Source organism: Phasianus colchicus, chromosome 5 (genome assembly GCF_987193195.1).
Source record: "Phasianus colchicus chromosome 5, bPhaCol1.hap1.1, whole genome shotgun sequence".
In the NCBI taxonomy this organism is placed as follows: domain Eukaryota; kingdom Metazoa; phylum Chordata; class Aves; order Galliformes; family Phasianidae; genus Phasianus; species Phasianus colchicus.
In genome coordinates this window covers 34,382,975-34,394,242 of record NC_143440.1, presented here as the reverse complement: position 1 = coordinate 34,394,242, position 11,268 = coordinate 34,382,975, and the positions used below count along the sequence as shown (strand labels likewise).

Genomic DNA, 11,268 nt, shown 5'->3' with positions numbered 1-11,268 from the left:
GCTGAGAAGTCTCAGCTCAGATTATCACTAGGCAACATAATTTTGTAGATGTAATATTAATATAGGCTCAATACAAAACCATTTTAAATTAATATACATCTTTCTACTGATTTTCATAGGCTTGAAAAAAGAGAAATCTTGTATCTCTATGTAATTTTCAAGAAGGGTGTTTAGTGGAAGCAATGGGAAAAAAAATATTGGTAGTTACAGCCAGATGAAATTCTGAGGACACGAACAGAGCAAAAGATGAAGGTGAATCAAAGGACTCACTACTGCCTTAAACTGAAGGAAAACTCTAAAGAGAAAACTGACCTACAAGCAAGAATGATATTTAGGCTATTGAAAAAGGATACCAAGTTTTTACATTTGGAGTAGAAAGTAATTCCTCCTACAACAGATATAAAGAGCTCAGTTACAATATTTATAATAGAGCAAATTGTCAGCTACAGAATACTCTTTTTCAAGACAGTCATTGTTATTAGCCAACTTGCACAGATGAGCTGATTGAAAAGTTCATTTTGTTGTGTATTAGCTGTGCATGGCTATCCAGAACATGGCTTGTTTTTCACATTGCTGTCACCACTGCTGAAACGCACTCCTGCTGTGCTGTGCTCACGTTCACTTTTTGGTCTCCATAAACTTTAAGTAAGCATCAGTGAATGTCAATGTGTGCCATTTTTTCTGCTTGGAACAAGCATTGGGAACAAGCACAATCACAACATTGTGACCTATTAAATTAATGTTCATACTGAATATAACAACCTACATTTGGCATCATATCTTGACTAACACATATAAAAAGAATAAGAAACCACCTGTTTCCCAGTACTTTTATTTCTGTGGTAGCTGCCTCTCTTCCTGCCTGGTTATTTTAATTCGTGTACCTTTTATCTATAGTTATGTTTTCTCAAACTGTTTCATAAGCTCTAACACTCCAACATATGGCTGAAACAGTTTTGATGTTCTTGTTTTCTAGTAATGATAGGTTATTTGAAAGAAGTCTAATTCCGGACAACAGGTCTTACATGTTTCCCACCATGGTGGGAAAGGTACTTATGCTTCTACATAGAACATCCAATCAGAGCTCTTCATGAAGCATCAACAGAGTGATATGAGTAATGTGATGCAAAAAAACTCATTCACCTGGATGATTCATATATAATGCCATTTGTCATCTATTAAAAAAAAAAGATGTTAGAGATTGTTTTTTTTTCTTTAGTTTTGTTAAACTTTTTAAAATATAAGTCTAAAAATAATGGATAGAACTATGTGATAGTTACTGACTGCAGAAGACATGACATTTTACAAGTGGAATAGGTTATACAGTAAAACAGGTATTTCTTTTCACTGTTAGCACTCTTGAGAAGATTAGTACAATATAGTTTATTTTTTAAGGTCTATCTTCAGATACTTAGAATACAGCAGCAGGTGAAGAAAACCATAACAACAAACACAATGAGTTTGGCATTTGTAAATCATTTGTAATTGTTCATAAAATCAGCTGAACTTTGCAATTCTGCTTATGAGTCACAAAAATTTAACTTGAAACAATGGAAATAAAATTAAATTTACTATCTATAAAAACAATGCAACAAAGCTGCTAAAGTTACCTGAATTAATCCATAACAATGACTGGTATTTCAAGTGGATTATTCTGCCAGATTTAATTTTGTATAGTGAGACATAATTTAGACAGGCACTAGAGATGTTTGCTTCTGTTAGCTTGTGATAAAGAAGTCCCTGTGGACTGTTAACTGATCATATTATATAAATACTTAGTATTTTATAATCTTTAAAATTAGCAGCAAGTTTAATATGCTTGCATATTATTTATTGTTTATACACACATTTCCAAACTAAATTTTGGCTTTATATTGAAGTTTTCACTTAAATTGATTGAGAAAATTTGAGTATTTCATCACACAATATTATGAGACTTGATTCCAAGTTTTAATTGAAGAATTGGTCAAAAACTTTTTGATGTTGCAGATAAAAATATGTATACATTTCTCAGTTACAACTGTAATGTATAGCATCTGGTATGAACTTGTTTCCTAGACTTGCATCAGACACTTAACAATTTTGTAATTCAAGATTACAACTGGCTAAAAATTTTCTGGAGGAAAATGAGGATTCAATAAAACTGGATTTTCTTACTATTTTTGATATATAAAAAAATGTTTAGCTTACACTTTTTCATGATGATAATTTTAAAAGAAAATACAAATGCTGAAAAGGTTTTCTACACCTGTTATTCATAGACATGTAGTTACATACAAGAATATTTATAACACGCTATTGTGAAAATGCTGAGTCACAGCTTGAAACAGTAATTGAGCACCTAGTGGGAAGGTGGAGCCAACCCAGGAGACCAGAAGGGGTGGAGTCAGGATCCACCCCTTTCCAGACTTAATTTAAGGAGGACTGGCGGTAGGAGCCAAGGTTATCTCTTTGGATATCTGTCTCTACCTGAGGTCTTCTGAAGGTAAGCAGCTTCTTAGCTTTTTCTAGGTGTGTTTTTTATTTTATTTATTTATTTTCTCCTTTCCCTACTCTCTTAGTGCCTTCTGCTGTCATGTTTGAATGAATGAATCCCTTGCCCACTGCTGGCTGCGATCTTGCTGCTCTGTTGCTGCTGTTGTTGTTGTTGTGCTTTCCATCATGTTATACATGCTCACTAAATGTAAGATATAAACTTTTTGTGGAAGTGAACGCTTATCTTACTGTAGGGAGGAATTACATTTTGGAATCTCAACATTTCAGTCAAAGCTGAAAATCCACATTTGCAGTCAGCTGTATTATAGTATTTTTATTTACCTGAAAATATTTGCTTGAAAATATAGAAGCAATAAGTGCAGATGAGATGTCTTAACAGTAGTGATATCTGTTGGACATACAAGTAAAACTTAGAGAAAACCTAGTCTAGGTTTGCAAGTGGTTCAGCTGTTAGAAATAATCTTGTGCAGTGGATAAAAGCGTGGATAGAGAAATCTGATGCTGTTAAGCTGTGTGTGATGAGGTAAATCAGATGATATCTGATGTTTTGGTTATAAATGTATCTTTTCCTTTTCCATTTTTATCAGGGTACTTTGCAGTGTTAATAAGTTATGCTCAAAAGAAAAACTTGTTCTCAAAAAACATAATTTTCTGGAACAAGAGTAAAGGAGAAGAAACTTGTGATAGAGACTTAAAAAAAGATGCGAAATTCTTACTAGAAGATGATAGTAACTAGACTCACAAAAAACCTGAACTAAACAGAAACTTATGCAGAGTGAAAGAGTTTGTCTTAATTTTCTTCACTTTCAATTTTTTTTTGTCTCCTATAATTATTATTTTTTTCCCTTTAAAGAAGTGATTTACTTAAGGAATTACAGTTACACAAATAGTGTTTTGTTTAATTTTTATGTTTTAAATATTCAAGATAAAACAAAATTCACTTTTATTTTTAGAATCTGGATTTGGCATTTTAGGAAAGGAGAAAGATGAATCACAATAGGAGAGAAAAAAGTGGAAACAACCAATAGTATAAAATGAGTATCTTTCAAAATAAAGCTTGATCAATTGGTTTTGTGATGTGTTTATCTGCTCTAGCACTGGCAAGGGAATGGTCTCAACGACCAACAAAGTCTCTTTACGATCTTGTGTTCTACATTACCTATCATTTCAAGTTTCTTCAGGGATCGCTCCTGTTTTAAAATGATAGGTGTAACTGAACCCATAGGTGATTAAATATATTCAATTATAACAGGAAATTGAACTTACGGAGCTCAAATAGTTCCCAAACTGATGAGGTTAGAAATTTGCATTTTAAGTGATTGATTCTGTTGCATGATGATGATTAATCTCTTATTTGTATCGCTGCTTTCCAAAGCTCTAAAAAGCTAGTTCTTACTAGCTGCAAGAAAACCAAGAATATTTCAGTCATTGGTGTGAACCTTAAAAAGGTTGCTTTCTTTGAGCTTATTTATAAGTGAAGGTCATAGTCTGCTTCAGGGTATGCTGTTACTTCAACTTTTCAAGTTACTTCATGATTGTGAACTCAACATGGACAGGGTTTGATGCAACTAAAAAACCTGAGGAGTAGCAATCTGAAAAAAATATTTGTTTATTTGGATCGAAGTGAATGGTTCCTGGCCTAGGTAGTCTGCTTCGTTGCTGTCTGGAGTGGACTATGAAACCTCTCACATCATCCTCAGGGTTTTGTGTTGTTTTTTTATAGAGCTGACAGAAAACTAGGCATTTAAAATTGGTATGTTGGGAAGCAAGCACAATGGAAGAAGTGCAATACAAAATCTTTTCTCTAAAAATCAAGTAAAAAGAGAAATAGGAATCTTATACTGAGATAAAAACTTTTTTCTCACAGAAGCAAAAAAAAGTTGTTGAAGTGTTTTCTTGCTGTTAGATCAAGTTGCGGAGCTTAAATCATCAATAGTGTACTTCGACTTCAGAAAATTACTGCTACTTTACCACAGATCACTGCTACATTTAGCAATAGTGATCTTGCTTAAAGAAACTTGTGCTTTCTGTCTCAATTCAAATTTCAGAGGTGCAAATTACTTGCATTTTAATTGTCCTTGCAACTAAGTTATAGATAAGGGGGAAAACTGATGGGAATATTTGTTTTATTAACACAGTATCACTTCCTGTTTTTGTTTTATAATTACTCAAGTCACTGGACAATGACACTAATACAAAGGAGTTACAAAAACCATGAATGTAGAGAAGCAGCTATTTGGTTTATCTTCTTTTTCCAAATTGGACTTAATTTCAGTTTTGATTGACACTTAATTTCTGAATTAAGTGTTTTGTCTCACAAGTCAGTTTACTCTTTGCAACTGTAGAGATGAGATTTAAAAGAATCATACGGGAATTGGATGAAAATCTTTCTTTATAAAATGATCTTGCTTGTTTTAGAAAACAATCTTATCTTCAGGGACTGCAGGTAATTTCTGCTAGGTCAATACAGAATCAAGCTTTATGTTGTTTTTGTTCTAGATTTATCTAACTTCTACTCTGAAAAGTAGACAGCTTCATAGAAATATGATAGTTGTTGGTTCCAATCTTCTATTAAGTTTGGAATGAACGAAGATTAATTTTAAGGGCTCAAATAAGGTCAAATTAATTTTTCGTCTGAAAACAAAGACTGCCAAACTTGAAGTATAATTAAATCACCAAACTGCTTACTGAGTAAAGAGCACAATTTTAGACTGGAAACCAAAATACTGCAAATATAATCTCAGGTTTTACAAAATAAGTTAACATGGAGTATGTATTGGAGGGCTTTCTTTAATAAAATTATCAGAGAGTGTTTGTTTAGACTATAGGGGAAATGAAGAAGCAACTGGTTTCTTGAGTATTGTCAACATTTGAAAATGGAAAAATAATTTTAGATATGTGAAGAGGAGAAACACATTTGGAAATGAAGCTTAGAAAAAGAATTAACGTAGCATAAATAGGCAGGTGAATTTTGACAGATGTGAGGTTTTTTGTGACTGCAGAATCTTTTGATTTTGTCTTAGTATCACTGGAAAAAAAAGTTTATGCTTGTATTGTGGTTTCAAGATCAGGCTGACAGTAACTTTTCTGGACAATCTTATGTGGCTATTTCAGTGCATGCTCTAGTCAGCTTACTTTCAATATATTTGTTGCCTTCCCCTATTCTCGTGACAATAACTGTTCCTGTAAAATTCAACAATATGAACTTAACCTGAATTGACGTGTTAAATAAATTCCTTCTACAAGTTGTCAGAAATCTCCAGATTATGCTTTATTCAAAAGTCATCCCATTTGGATGGGAATTTCAGTGCTTTCTTAAATTTTTGTAGTTTTCTCTTTTCTAGAGATAAACAACTAAGGAATATGAATACTGGATGTAAAACAAAGGATGAACTTACAATAACTATCAACATTTTTTTTGGTAGTTATTATGGTAATAAAGCATATTGATTGTCTTTAAGGGTTTTTTTATTTAAATTTGGAAGGTGAGACTGAAATCCTAGTGTTGTAGGCTTTGGAATTTTTGAGTGGTAAAAATAAATACATTGTTTGAAAAGCGACTTCATTCAATACATAAAATTCATGAAGACTCAGAAGAGGAAAAATGCATATTGTTCAATTATAGATGATATACGTATATTTTTACCCTCTGTTATACATTTCTGAAAATCAAGCAAACAATAACACTAACTTACTAAGTGTAAACAGTAGGATTGAATCATGAGATGATCAGTGTTTTGATTGTTTGAAGGATGGGGAAAAAATAGGAAAGTAATAACCTATATTCACATACATTCAAATGTGTATTAGAAGAGGTCTCAAAGCATAGTGTGTATGCTACTAGTGACAAAAGGCACGTTAAAAAAGCATTAATCATTACTCCTCTCACCTGCCAGATATCCATCTTTGATTTCCCTTTGGAGGTTGTGGAGTGCTGTTGCTTCTCTGTCTGCTGAGGATCAGTGGAAGCTGTGGGCCCAGAAATACCTTTTGAATATCTCCAGATGAGAGGGGAGGTGGAGGCAGTGGGCTGCATCTGCATCCTGCTAGTTCCTGGCCAGCTGTGAAGCCCTCAGTTGCTGCTGCCCTGTTACCACATGTGGTGTCTGTGGCTGTGAGGTACTGGGATCTGAGCAGATTGTTTGAGAATATCTATTCTGATGTTTCTTTGTATTTCTGTGTGAAATATCCTGCTCACTGTCATTGGAGTATGCAGAACAGAGAAAACCTGTGAAAATCATGATGTTAGATGATACAGTGACACTGTGATTGATTATGCACAGATGCCTTACCAAAAGCTAATCATGAGTCCAAAATAATAACTGTGTGACAAACAGTTAGGGAACCTGCTTTAGGAAGGGGGATGGACTCAGTAGTCTCTTGTGATGCCTTCCAACCACTGCAATTATGTGATTCTGTAATAACTGCTTCTAATCTTCGTTATCTGCTTGGAACAGAGCAATTTGAAATACTAGAGTGCTGCTCATATCAGAAAGATGTAGCTGTGTTTTAATCAGATCAGTTGGATATGCAACTGTGACCAGTATCCATTTTTAGACTTGGGAAAAGGAGCAGGGCTTGTTTTTTTTCTCTGGTTGTATGGGACAGTCGTCTTAGAGGACAGTATCTTTAGAAGGATTCTCAAATGGAGAGAAATAAAAAGTGAGAATAACATTAGAACAGGAATGCTATTGTGTGCTCTGGATCACTTTTGAGTGGTGAAGCAATGGGTGTGAAGAGGAAAAAAGTTCAGGATAGAGGATAGTAAACAATGTCATGCCCAGAGATGGGCTGAGCGGAGGAGAAAAGGCAATGCCACTGAATCACTAAATGAACGAGGCAATAGCTATACCTTTTAAATTGGTTTTCTGGGGATTAATCTCAGCTCTGTAGAGGATAGATACCTGTAGAGAAGTTTACTCACCTTTCTGCAATAAGTCTCAAATTACTGATTGCAGTAAATTATATATTTATAAGGAGAAGTACATCTTATTTTGTTGCCTTGTCTTTAATTTCTAGTTTTACAGATATTTGATGTCTTCAGTGTTTTATTGAGTGGTCTGGCTGTGTCATCTACATGTTTGTATGTGGAGGCCAAACATGTAGGACTGGAAAAGGATAAGCAGATGAAATACTATTCAGACTAGAGGAAGTTCTTTTGGAAGATAGCACAGACAAATTCCTCATTTCTGGGACTTTTATTTATATATGTTTCATGTATACGTTTTCTAATTATCTTCTGGGCTTACATGTGAAGAAAGACATACTATTATGGATCAGTTCTGCTTTGAATTTAGCAAAAATGCTGTTGTACTTTTGAGATACACTTTTATTTAAATGTGCAGCATGTGGAGCTATATATATATCTAAGTTAATAAAATGGCAGTATAGGGGTGATTTTTTTTTCCAAATTGTTTCATTTACTGAACATATAGCAGAGGAGAGAGGATTGTGGAAGACTATTAAATATGTGATAAATCCTATGTCACAATTCTCTGCCTATTTGTATTTAAGAATGTGTCTTTTGAGAGATTTGAGAATTTGGTGTCTAAGGGGAATTGTTTTCAGGGGGTTTGTTTTCTGTTGGTTTTCACAGTTTTGGTAAACATGGAGTGATATGGATATACTATAGGCGAAAAATGCTGTGTACTATTTGAAAATGTATGGCAGTGCATGGATATATTTTTGGAACTTGCAAGATACAATGGAATTCTGCATTCTGCAGTATTTCCTGTGGAGGGTGATCTCACATCACTTAAAAACTCCCATTAATTTTTACTGGTCATTACTGTAATTGAAACACTGCAATTAAAGCAATATAAGAATGTGACGGCCCAGAATCCATCTACTAGAGTATGATGAAAAGATAGATATGAAACATGATATAGCATGTTTTATACTTGATAATATTGTCCCTAAAAAGAAGGCCATGTTATATCATGTGCTGCACCCTTTTGCCCTCATTAGTAATCTTAGTTCCAAGACATACACATAGTGCATATATATTAGTACAAAAAAAAAAAGCTTAGAAAGTTACAGAACAGAAATGCCACAACTAGCTTACAATGCATTATGTCTTTAGGCAGCAATAAAGGTAATGATTTCAGAGCTCTTAACTGATTCTGGTAGATATGTGTTTGCAAAACTTTTTTTAATCTTAACATCCTGAGCAACAGCAACTCATTATTGAAGGTACAATGTTACGTCTTTATGAAAAAACATCATGAGAACATAGTATGTATTCAGCAATCCTCCTGTTTTCTGCTTTAGAACCATATCATAGGTGCTCAGAAAATCTATTCTCAATAAACATTATCTATCATGATTTAATAAGGTTTTCTTTGAAATTTTACCAAAAATCATGACTCTTAAGTCAAACCACAGTGCATACAATGTAATTATGTCATGAATGCATTTAAAGTAGCTTATAACTTCTTTAGTTTTCCACATTAAAAAAAAAAAATCTTTTTCATAACAATTCATACAGATCAACAATCTTTTGCTATAAGTTTACAGTTTTTTTGCTGGCTTTTTCAGCCTCCCAATTTTATCCTGGCCCAATCACAGTGAATGAGAGTCACCAGTTTTTTTTATGGTGGATGGAATAGCAATTGTCCTTGTATACAGCATATGCTGTATACCTTTCCTGTGCATGATGTCTTTTAATTCTAACAACTAGGACTAGCAAAGAGTCATAGAAATGTTACACAAGTATCCAAACTGGAATTTTCAAGAGTATTAAATTCTTTTCTTATTTTCATTAAATCTAGCTGTTTGAAAATGACCTCCAACTATGGCTGGAAGATAAATAGAATAGCAAGGAGCTCACACAGGAAAAAACGATGTTTGCTTGCCTCATTCTGGAAGACATCATTAGTGTTACTTGTAACCAGAATACCTTGAATGGGATTAATTCATTGTTAAGCAGTGTTAAATAAGTTGTCTGTAAAGCTGCAATTTATAATAAACTGTTAGCTTTATTATTATAAAAATTGATAAAGATACTTGAACACTTTCTGAATTATTATATTTTCCTGTTAGAAAATATGTTGTAGGAATAGAAGTTTTCCTTTGAAACTGACTTCAATTTTTTAGACAAAAAATGGAATTAAAGGTTTAAATTATGTTAGAATTTTTCAACACTTCAAAAAGCATCTTACATTTTAAATTGAAATATGACTTTGTATTTTGAATGTTGTTATGAAAGCAAAATTCAAACTCTGAAAAAAATTATTTTTAAACCTGATTTCATCTAACTTCTCAAAATGTAGTCTTTAAGATAATATTTTTTATTAATAAATAACTTTTAAATTTTATTGGAATCTTATTTCCTGAAAACTCTTTCCTGTAGAATTCTATTCTGCTCTTAGACATAATTTATCTTCTTTATTAATACTTTTTTAAAATCCAACTTTCTCCCTTGGATCACTTGATGGTGAACTCATTCTGTAATTACAAGTTTCAGGCCTGTAAATGCCAGATTGTGAAAGGATTTTCTCATTTTAAAATGCTCTAATTCAGGTCCAAAAAATATGTATGTACCTCTGTCATTTTTTTTTAATTTCACAAAGCCTCCAAAACTGTTTTTCAACTGCTACCCAAACCTGCAAATGTGTAAATCTTGACTCTAAATCTATCGTGTATCAACATTTACAGAATTACTCTGCTGAATCAAAATACCTCTTCAGAATCACAGGAGAAGCCAGAACTCAGGAGTATTTAAAGATGTTTCTCAGATTACACGGGAAAAGGTCTGATTGCTATATTGTGATCTGATCGCAGTGTTATGTTTAGAGCATTCTTTATGCTGATTACCTGCAGCTCCCTCAGTAAGATAAGAGGAGATCCAGCTACACACATAAGAGAATAAAGCGCAGATCAAAAGGTCTGTCAGGACACAGGTAAACTAAAGGTTAATAACAAACAAGTTTCTAGCAAGAGGATGGAAGATCAGGTAGATGCTTTGAACACTTTGGTTAACCTGTGTATCCTGCCAGCAAATAAGCAGATTAGAACAGCTGTAGAAGTACTACATGAACTAGATTTTTCAAAGCCAGCTCTGATGTACTCTTGTACCTATGATATCGCAAGAACTAAAATCTAAGTAACCTTGTTGCTAAGGTCTAACAGCTACAGAAATGTATTCACTCAGCAGACAACTAGCTTCTGAATATGCTACTCCCAAGGACCTGTTTTTTTCTTATTTTTTTCTGTTACTGTTACAACATAAAAAGTTCTGGTGCTTTTTCAAATGTCTGTTTCTTAATCTTGTCCGAAGTAAATTCTAACATGATTAGTGTAAATTGAAGGTTCTAGATAATTCTGTTTTATCTGAAGCAGGACTAGTCCTACAGGGCACTCACAGGTTGGGAACATGTCCCAGTAGTCAATTAATGAACTGCTTTTAGTGGTGCTATTTCAGAATTTACCAATTTATATTTTATAAGGAGCTATTAGGTGTGACAGAGGCCTGCATTAGTCCAGTGATGGTGTTCCTGCCCTTTGGCCTTCTTGAGTTATTTTTGCATGGTGGTGTATAGTACTTTTGAAGTTTTAGAATCTTGAAAGAGAAGGTTTTTAAAATGTTTGCTATAAGATGAATAGTGAATACAATGTGGACTTAAATTTTCATTCTCAAGTACCTTTGATAGAAAAGCTTTTACATGTGCATTAGTTATTTATCTGTGCATTCATATTTGCATTTTTATATTTATAATATATATACTAAATATATTGTAAATACAGTTAGATATCTGCATATTACACTCATAC

General features: G+C 33.3%; 1 long non-coding RNA gene across 1 annotated transcript; it reads left to right on the top strand.

Moving 5' to 3' along the window:
- The first annotated feature begins 2,418 nt into the window (after positions 1 to 2,418).
- On the top strand, positions 2,419 to 9,620 carry LOC116229043 (uncharacterized). The gene is made up of 3 exons (XR_004166931.2): positions 2,419 to 2,485; positions 6,393 to 6,615; positions 9,267 to 9,620. It is a non-coding gene; the product is annotated as an uncharacterized LOC116229043 (long non-coding RNA).
- The last annotated feature ends 1,648 nt before the right edge of the window (positions 9,621 to 11,268 follow it).